The sequence below is a fragment of the Octodon degus genome, unplaced genomic scaffold (genome assembly GCF_000260255.1).
Source record: "Octodon degus isolate 3935 unplaced genomic scaffold, OctDeg1.0 scaffold00039, whole genome shotgun sequence".
NCBI classification, from domain to species: Eukaryota; Metazoa; Chordata; class Mammalia; order Rodentia; family Octodontidae; genus Octodon; species Octodon degus.
The window spans coordinates 5964183-5974184 of NW_004524615.1; positions in this window are offsets into that span (position 1 = coordinate 5964183).

Consider the following 10002-nt stretch of genomic DNA (forward strand, 5'->3'; position numbering starts at 1 on the left):
CCTGGATGGCTGATGGACCACCTTCTGGTTCTACTCACAAATGAAAGAAGAGAGGCAGGCTTCCAGCGTCTCTTCCTCTTATGAGGGCACTAACCTCAGCATGGAGCCCCACCGTCATGGCCTCATGTAAACTTCCTTGCCACTTTGACTTTGAAATGCCCCCATAGGAGTTTAGGGGCACGTAGACACTGAGTCCACTCCAGGCACTATTCTCATGGGCACCCTTTCTAAGTATCAACAGGCCAAGTCTTTGAAGTTTCTGTTTTAAACTGTACTTGAAATGAACAAATTTCTACCTGTATCATTCCTTTCCTGAGCATGTAGCTTTTTAAATTTTAAATTATATGCTAAAGTGAGGTGACAGCTCAAAAGGGAGACAAAGAAAGTACTGGACTCTTCTTAGAAGAGACAACATCTTCTCAGGCTTTCACAGAGAGCAAACTGGTCAGGCAATGGCAGTGACTCATCCACATGGCTGACACTCAAAAAGGATCTACAAACTGCTGTACAGGATTGCAGGATAAATCCTGAGGGGATTTGACTTAACTTGGCAGATTCAAAAGTTACATTTCTTATTATATAGGTCTTGCTTTATCTTGGTCTTAACCATCCAGCAGAGAAGTATATAAATGAGGTATAATAAGTAAAGTCACATTAATATGCTGAGCTGTAAAGGGCTCAGATCAACAACTTCTGACATTGCCAGTCCTGGGGATAACCCATTACTATTATGGACTACTGGACTATGTTGGAATATTTTGCTGATTTCACGCATCTACAATGTTTAAATCGCAATGTACTACCCATCTCTGACAAAACTAAGCACAAAAAGGGGATACAAATGAAGGACCATTTTTTATTTGTATATACAAAGTAGTTAAGATAGATATACAGCAACTTTCTCTTAATTCAATGAGAAGAAAGATTTGTGCTAATAGTGTTTGGACAGGATATCTTGTACTATGAATAACCACTATGAAGGCAACAATATGCAGTGTATTAATTATTGAAACTATTCTCCTAGTAAGTTGTGAAACTGTCTCATTGCTACTTGCTTCTCAATAAAATCAATTAAAAAAAAGAAAGTACTGGAAATCAGAAGCAGCCAGTTCAACATCTTCTAGTAACTTTCTTGAAAGGAGGGCTGTGATGGAGGTAGGTCAGATATAAATAAAAACACAGTCTTAACTTTCTCTGGACACTGGATTGAGGACTTTAAGATTTGTGAAACACATTGAATTATTGGCAAAATCTATCTTTCTATGCGTATCTACTGCTGTGTCTAACCAAGTCATGTATGGAATAATAAAATTTAATTTAATTGAGTAGCTGCTCAGTATTCTATTTTTGATAAATGAAGCAGTTACTGAAATATTATGTTTTAAACAGTGGCAGGAGTTTGTCATTTAATTTGTTTCATTCACTTGTAAATGTTCTCAACCTATCAGTACAAGCTGAAGTTTCTATAGCTTAGGTAGAAAAAGAAATCTTTCAAAGTACTGTTTTTCTCAGTGCCAGATATTAAAGCCTTAAACGACCAATTCTAAAGATACTTGAACATTGCTTACTGTTTTATAAATACTTTATATAATATCTAAAATGACATTTGTTAGCTCCCTGCTTATGTTTCTTTATGACTATGAACAATACAGCCCAGGGAGAAGAAGAAAGGGACTGCATCCAAAATCTGAAAAGGCCACAAATAATTAACTAGAAAAGAAAACCACCAACCAGAAGGAAAAGGAGAGAAATAAAAGAGTGGAATTAACTGGGATCCAGTAGAGGATCAAAGCACGTGCAGGAAATAGAAGGCGCCCGTGCCTCTTTTATTGGTTATTTTTTCAGAGAGAATTCAAATACCATTTTAAAATTAAGAAAATAAAAGATTCATCATCTTAGCGGAGCTTGAAATTATGATAAAGATACTTAATTGAGCTGTGATTGGCAACAGGAATAAATTGAAATGCTTTTCAAAAAATAAGCAGCATGATAAACGTTGTGGTTTTTATTCCATGGTATGCAGTCACTGATCACATGATCACAATGCATCTGGTAGGACGATGGTTTTAGTGTAAGTGCTGCACCAAAGTTAAAATTACAGGGGCCGGCCAGATAGCTCAGCAAGCTAATGCACTTGCTTAGGCAGACGCAGGGACCGGGGTTCGATCCCTGCTGTGTCATTCCATGCCAGCCTCGTCCCCCCGGGGGGCATGCTGAGACTGTGATTGAGACTGGGTATGGTGGTGCACACTTGTAATCCTAGTGCTTGGGAGGCTGAAAAACAGGAGGATTACTATGAGTCTGATCTGTGTAGTGAGATTTTGTAGATGGTGTATTAAATAGATAAAAAACATTAAAATTACATGGCCCAGAAAACACAGCAACAGGAAAAACAGCATGAGTTTATGTGCAGATCGGGCTCCTATTCTGCAATTTGAGCCTGATCAATTTACTAAATGTTTTGAATCTTCTGTTTTATCATACAGACAAGGGGATGAGGATGATAAAAAGTTCCATTTACCAACTTGATGCCTAAAACATCCAGTGTGTTAATGCATATAACCATGCTTTATAAATAGTTAATTAAAGTAAAATCTTATATTTCATATTTCAGTCTGAGATTTTGCCTTCACATTTCAAATTTTGTTAACTTTTTTGGGAAAATACCAACAGTGTGAGAGAAATACACAGCAAATATTAGTGTGAATTATTATTTGACTCAGCCTTATCATTTCCACCCACCACACTCATTGAAGCAATTTTCATCACCTCTCTTCTTGAAGTCTCTCATGCCATATGATACCTATCTAGGTTGAGTTGAACTGCACTTAGAAAATTATTTCTTCACAGAACTCAAAGAGAGCTCGACACCATCTGAGGCAGGTATTACTGTAAGGCACCATGACTCCACGGAGAAGGAAGCTGCTCATTATGTCAATTACATTTATGGGAAGCAGGGGAACCCAGTTTCCCATCCCTCTTGTGAATTCTTTCAGTAAATTAAATTATGAGCACACAGACTTGTTTAATTAATGGAGTGCACTGCAACCTGGAATCCCATCCTCTACAGGCAGAGAAACCATCACATCACAGCTTCAGGGGTTGTTTTCCTGAGCTTTTCATCACATGAGGCCATGCAAGGACAGAAGGGAATGTCACCATTGTCCTGCTTAGATCAGATGTCAGCAAACTAAGAGCTGAGCACTGTAGACTGTGCTTAAGAGTTGAACAAGCTTCTTCACTTGAAGAGAAGAGTCCAGAAACTTAGAGCCTGCTATTGAACGTTACATTACCAGTAACTTGGGTCAATGGAGAACTGCTTTGTGTACATGTGTTGGACATAGAGCAGCAGCTCCTACCTCACTGGCATGGTGACGTTGTGTAATGGAAGCTAATTGGATCAATGAAAATAATCTGAACAACTCTAAAATATTTCTGTTCCTAAGTGTCCAAAAATTCAATTTAGCAAATGTTTGTTGAGTTTATGTTTTATGCAAAGCACTTTCATAGACATGCTGGATTATAAAGCTGAGAAGACAATTTTGGCAACTCACAGTTAACTAAGAGACTGAAATGTAAATATAAATTCCTACGGATCTATGTGATCTGTGCCTCAATAGGAATGTTTGCAAAGTGGGATGGGAATATAAATTCAAAAGCAATTACATTCACTGGAGGAAGCGATGGGCTTACAGACACAATGACCAGGGAAATCTAGATAATCTAAACATTCCTTCTAAGAGAACAGTTCAAACTTAAGCTAAGAAGTGAGTCTCATTGCTGGGAAAATTGAGCAGTCTGGTTTGGGTGTAATTGGAGATAAAACATGTTATTGTTTGTGTCTAGATGTGCCCCCAAATACTCATGCAGTCATGAGGCAGGCTTGAGAGTTTCTGACTGACTCATGATGCAGTTATGAACTTAGGGTTATGAACATAAGTGCTACACCTGCCCTGGTGCAGAAAGCCTGAATGCAATGTAAGGGAGGGAAAGAGGCTTGCTCACTGTCACTCCTCCTCTCTTTAGCTTTAGCTTTTGCTGTTTTCTGCCACCATGAACTGTCACCCTCAGCCATGTGCCACTCTGTCTTGGAGCCAGCCAAGTATGGACTGAAACCTCCAAAATCATGAGCTAAATAAACCTTTCCTTCATTAATTTTGCTGTCAGGTATTTTTCTTCAGTAATGAGAGAAAGGTAACCAAGACAGAGCAAAAAGGGACACTACTGTTGTCTGTGGTCCATGATTTGGAATTCAAATATTTTTTAAGTGCTGCAGGTACCCAGTGAGGGTTTTCAAAGAAGAGTGACAGTGTCATACCTGAGTCTTTGATCAGTGATCTTCTCTACAGCCAGGTGCAGGGAGAAGGCATCTGCCCAGGACCAGAGTGCGCAGGAAAGGACTCCGAATGTTGTGTCCTGGCCAGGGAGGAAGGAGCCCGACTCATACGGTGAGGATGGAGAAGACAGAGCAAGACACACGCCTACTGGAATCCATTTTCTGTTCTTGGTAACAGGGAAACTCCTTTCTTTGCCAATCTATCTCTCCATGGGATTTAAGGAACTGACCCTGTCCCTCCTCCAACTGGGACAAGTCCTTCATATATTCCCTTTCTGAAGACATCTCAAGGGATTCGGGGACATGTGCCATCAGGATGAACTTTGGGGCATGCTAGTGACCCAGGCAAAGGTATTTTATGCCCATGTATGTGGAGGTGGCCAAGACTGTGGAATTCTGGGTGACTTACGGAGATGGTGACACAGGCCAGACTCAGAACCAAGGCAAAGAAATGGGAGCAAGAGATCTTTCAGGCAAAGAAGGCAAGAGGTATTTGAAAACCAGTGTTCAGAAGTTCAGGAAAAGGTTGACGTCATTTGCACTATTGGTCCTGAACCTAACTGACCCAGGGGATTTTAATAAACGTAACCCAGGGGACCAAAGCAGAACTCGAAGGGAGCAATGGCGTTTAGGAATTGAACGGGATGTACTCGTGGGTTACTTAAGATTCTCAAATCCTCATTTATAACTTCCTAGAGCTGTACACTTGCAAAAGTATCACACATTATATTTTTAATGAATACATATTCTCCTGCTGAATCACCTAAGCAAATTGGGTAAAAAAGTACTGCCTTGGTTGAAGATTTTGGGGGAGAAAAGAATAAAGAGAACATGAATTTGTCCAGAAATCTTTTGGGGAAGGGAGAAGGAATGGTAGAAAAAGCATAACAGTACTCAAGGAAGGACGTTTCTGATCAGGAAGTTTTCAGAGATGGCAATATGTTAGTTTTTTTTTTTGTTTGTTTGTTTGTTTGTTTTTTAGGCTGACTCAAATTGCGCCATGAATAGGCAGATCGAAGAGGAAAACAGGAAGAAAAAGGCTCTCGCCTGACGGCTGGGCCACTTTCTGAAAATGTTCCTGAGTAGTCTTCTGCTTTTCACAGTGTTGTTGTGCTTTATTTTGCTCACACAGCGTGGAGGGAAACAGCTCAGCCGGGGATTGCAAACACGTGTTTCCCGTTTCTAAGAGCGTGAGGCGTGTGGATCTGGTTGTCAGGCGGCCGCCCTTAACGACACAGCGCTCATCCCTCCGCGAGCACAGCCTGGAAGGCTCCACGCAGAGTGGAGAGGCAGCCCCTTGGGTGGTTCTGTGTCGACCCAAGTCTACACGCTTACAGTAAGGACAGAGTTAAGCACCTTCTGTAAGGAGATGCAGTGTAGGCTTATTTATTTCAGGGAAAAATAAAAACAAACGTCCTTGCGTGCCAAAGGAAGAGCATGGATTAAATAATTTTCAGATAATATTATAGCAAAATTTATGAGAGAAATTGAAATAATGTAGAAAATTTTATAATGTAGAAATCCTTACAGTGTATTGTTCGGTATCTCCAAGCACGCATTAATGCTTAGATGTTTGTATGTGTGTATGTGTGTGTGGTTACATGTAAATGTACATATGTATGTGTGGTTACATGAACACATAGAAAGGCACAGTTGTTGCCATGTATGTTACAAAATAATGAGGTACAACCAAATGTTGACATCGTATAATTTCTGGGTGTGCAATTAAAGTGTAATAAAGGCCCTCCTTGTCTTTGCTTAGTTACATTTTCTACGTAATCTGTAATGGACTTATGAAAACCTCATAGCAACGGCAGAAACTAGATTTCACAAATCTGTCATGTCAGCGGCACAAGCTCAGCCAGTGCTGCCAGTCCTTCCAACTGTGAGAGGGAAGAGGGGAAGGAGCCTGCTCCTCCTGCCGCAGGGCCAGGTGCAGTGAGGACGTGGTGACAGCCGTGTGACACGGTGGCCTCTTCCTTCCATTTGGAGAGAGACAGAGAGAGAAGAGAGCGTGAGGAAGTGAGGGACGGAGATTGCCTCAACTCCCTCCGGGGAATAAAGGGGCCCTACCTCAATCTGGGTGAGCTGCTCCTGCGGGTCCTTGCTCCTGCAGCGACAGACAGACTCGGCGTGCCTACCCGCGGCCCAGCGGGCGCCAGCGGCGCCAGCGCTCCGAGTCTTGCAGCAGAAAGGCTGCCGCAGCTTCCCGACGTGGGGCGTGGGGCCTCCGGGGGTGTCAGGGCACGTCTGAGGGGTAAGTGCGTTAGGGTCGTGGGCTTCAATGTTTTCAGAGAAGCGAGCCACACGTTGAGAACGCTGACAGAAGTGGAAGCTGCGTAGGACTTTTTGTGACACAACTCACTGCCTGAGAATGAATAACGGGGAGACTTCTGGCAAATTACAGTCTAGGGGTACATATTTATCCTCATCCTGGATCTGACAGCGTCCAAGGAATCCTGTACTCTGAAGAGACAATGTCACCATCTTGGAGTGAAAATATATTCTAAAAAGCAAAGCCCAGGGGCAGCATCAGGTTGCGCTCCACCCCGTCCAAAGTTATTTTAAGGATATTTATTTCCAAATCACACAATATTAAAGTACTGAATTTTTTCCTTGATTCTTTTTCCTGTAGATTTAACACTTTTGATCTTCCCATATTTCTGTGGAAACTTTACTATTTCAAAATTGCAATTACTTCACATGAACAGATGGATCCAGCCAAGTATTGTACCTTTCACGCTCAGTCTGTGAGCAAGTAGCCACAAAGACGGCATCTTCTGCTTGGTTAATGGCATTAATACCCTGGAGGGCATAAAGTATTTCGTTATCTTTACCTGACAGAGAAATCTGGAATAAACTAGTCTTCTGGTTGTCTACTTAAAAGCTCCAGTTATTGAGCAAAACATGTTCATATGATAGTAATTTTATTACTATTATAACAATTTTACAGTAATAGTTTCAAAGTATTTTTTTTTTTTTATTTTAGGGAAGGGTCTGCAGGGTGTTCAGGGTCTCACTACTAGATCAGACTCGTAGTGATCTGCCTGTTTACAGCCTCCCAAGAGCTGGGACTACAGGCATGTGCCACCAGCCTAGTCTCAATTGCAGTCTCAGCGATCCCCGGGGGCAGGGCTGGCGCAGCAGTCCTGTGGATCAAAATCCTGGTCCCTGATCCTGCTTGCTGGTGCTTTAATCCACTGAGCTATTTGGCTGGCCCTTAAAGTAATTTTTATAAAAATGATTATTTAACTTCCTGTATATTTTTTCTTTCCCATACCAACTATCATTGTTTGCCAGAAAAAAATTCATAATTTTTCAGCAAGCTCTCTGAGAAGAAAACAATAATGAAATACGATATTTCTTTGCAGCAGGAAGATGAGGGAGGGAGGCAGTGCTGGCCCAGCTTTGCTTCACACGGTTGGCAAGAGCGCTGCTGCCTCACGTGACACGTGACACTGAGCTCCTGTTATCTTAAGGCAAGGAATTCCCCAGTGCATTTCGCAGACCCCTTGTGGGTCTGCAAGCCTCCTTGGGCCTGCACAGTAGGGAAGCAGGAAAAGGAAAGCCAAGACTCATTTCCAAATGGCCATTTACCAGGTGGGACTGGAATGCGTGCCCAGTCGTCACTCTTAACAAGTTTATCACAGTAAAAGACGTATCGCCAGGATGTCTCTCTTCCTTGCTGAGAACGCACTCAGGCTCCTGCTCTCACCCTTTCTGAAGCAGTCCTGGAGCCCTCCTTCACGAGTGCTTTTACCTCCTGTGATCACCAGTGCCAGGGACGCTGCTGCCTTGTGCCGGGGCAGGCTGCTGAGCGCGCTGCCCTGCTCGCCCAGGCTGGCCCTGTTTGCTGCCTCCCCCAGAGTCAGAGCGACCATGAACCGGAAATGTTTTAAATGGATTTGGGCCATCAAGACGGCCAGGCAGCACAGCTGAAGACACTCACAGAAAAGAACTTCCAGAGCTGCTTCAGAAAGGGGCAAGAGTGGCATGTTGAGTGTGTTCTAATCAAGGTTGGGTAGTCTGAGGACAGTTAATAGCAAAGTGCTTTTAATATTTGCACCATTTTTTATAGCTTTTAGACTGCAGTTTCACTATTTCCTTTATGGGTACCTTTTAAAATAAAGCTCATAAAAGATTGTCTTAAAAGATGTTCAAAGAATTCAAGACAGAAAAGAAAGTGTCTGGCACCCCAGGCGCACAGCCCCCACCCCTGGGGAGTCTGGTGGTGGAGTCTGGGTGTGGTGGAGCAGGCCTGCAATCCCAGCGCACTGGAGGCTGAAAACAGGAGGATCACTATGAGTCCCAGCTGTGTAGTGAGAACCCACACAAAATACAAAAAGAAGAAAAAAAAAGTGAAAACTCAGTTTAATTAGATTTAATCTTGGGAAAATGGTATACTTGTCATGTTTGATATTAAAAGCAGAGTGGTTAGAACCAAATTAGAAGGCAACAGGATCTTAGGGCAATAAAATCCAACCACAAAACCAGGTTTTGGGAGGAGAGTCCTTCAGGCAGATGGAACACTTGGTCTCCCCCAGGGCCTCTAAATTAGGGCTCTTACTCCTCTGGGATGTTTGATGGTGCTCAGACTCTGGCAAATCTCCTGAGAGGAGCCAAGCTACTACCCCGACCACAGCCACTTCAGGGCGATGTTGAGACAGGTCCCACTCCTGCAGGGGCAGGGAAGGTCAGGGGAGGACAGCGCTCAGACAGTAGGTGAAGCAGCTCATGGGCTGGGCCACACAGGCCCTGGAGCCACAGCGTACACCCAGAAGCCCATGTCAGAGGCCCTCACTCTTCTGGAAACCCAGAACGCCAGCTCGCAGGGTGCTCTGGGCCAATCTTGTTTTTCTTAGACCCCTGGCCCTGTGTGTGTGTGTGTGTGTGTGTGTGTGTGTGTGTGTTCATTAAACACTCAGAAATATGAACACCAGCTGCTAAAATGCTTCTGTATTTTCTAAATCATGCAGTGTTTCAGGTCAGCAGTTCTGCTGTAATTCACTGTCTGCTGCTTAAAACTGAGAGCAATAGGTGAGAAGTACATGAAGGCTGTTCAGTAGAAGAAGCAGTCGTCTGATCTGGGCTCGTGCGGAGGCCTGTGTTGGGCCACGCTGGCGAGTGGGAGCCAGGCAGATCCAGGAGAGCAAGCTCTCTTGTGCACAGGTTCCTAAGTGGGATGAGGGTCTTTTTTTTTTTGTACCAGGAATCAAACTCAGGACCTTGTGTTACCAGGCAAGCGCTTAGCCCCTGAGCTATGCTCCCAACCTAAGATGATGTTCTTCCACTTTGTGGCTTCCAGGACTTCATGATGAGCTATAAAAAAGTAACCTAGAAGTTCTTTAAGGCATAGACCTACCCTCAGATACTCTGAGGAAAAGCATTTAAGTAGGATCAGGATTGGATTAGCATTGTGAAGACACCTTCAGTCTACTCTGATGTTTAATTAATGTATATATTTTTCCATCTTTAAGTTTCTATGGAGATTATATTATATGGTATGCACCTATGGATAATTATATAAACTTCATAAGTACACCTAATACATATATAATTAATACACAGTATATCAATTTGCTATTTTCTCTCATACTCAATCTCCATTTCTCTCTCTCTCTCTCTCTCTCTCTCTCTCTCTCTCTCTCTCTCTCTCTCTCTCTCTC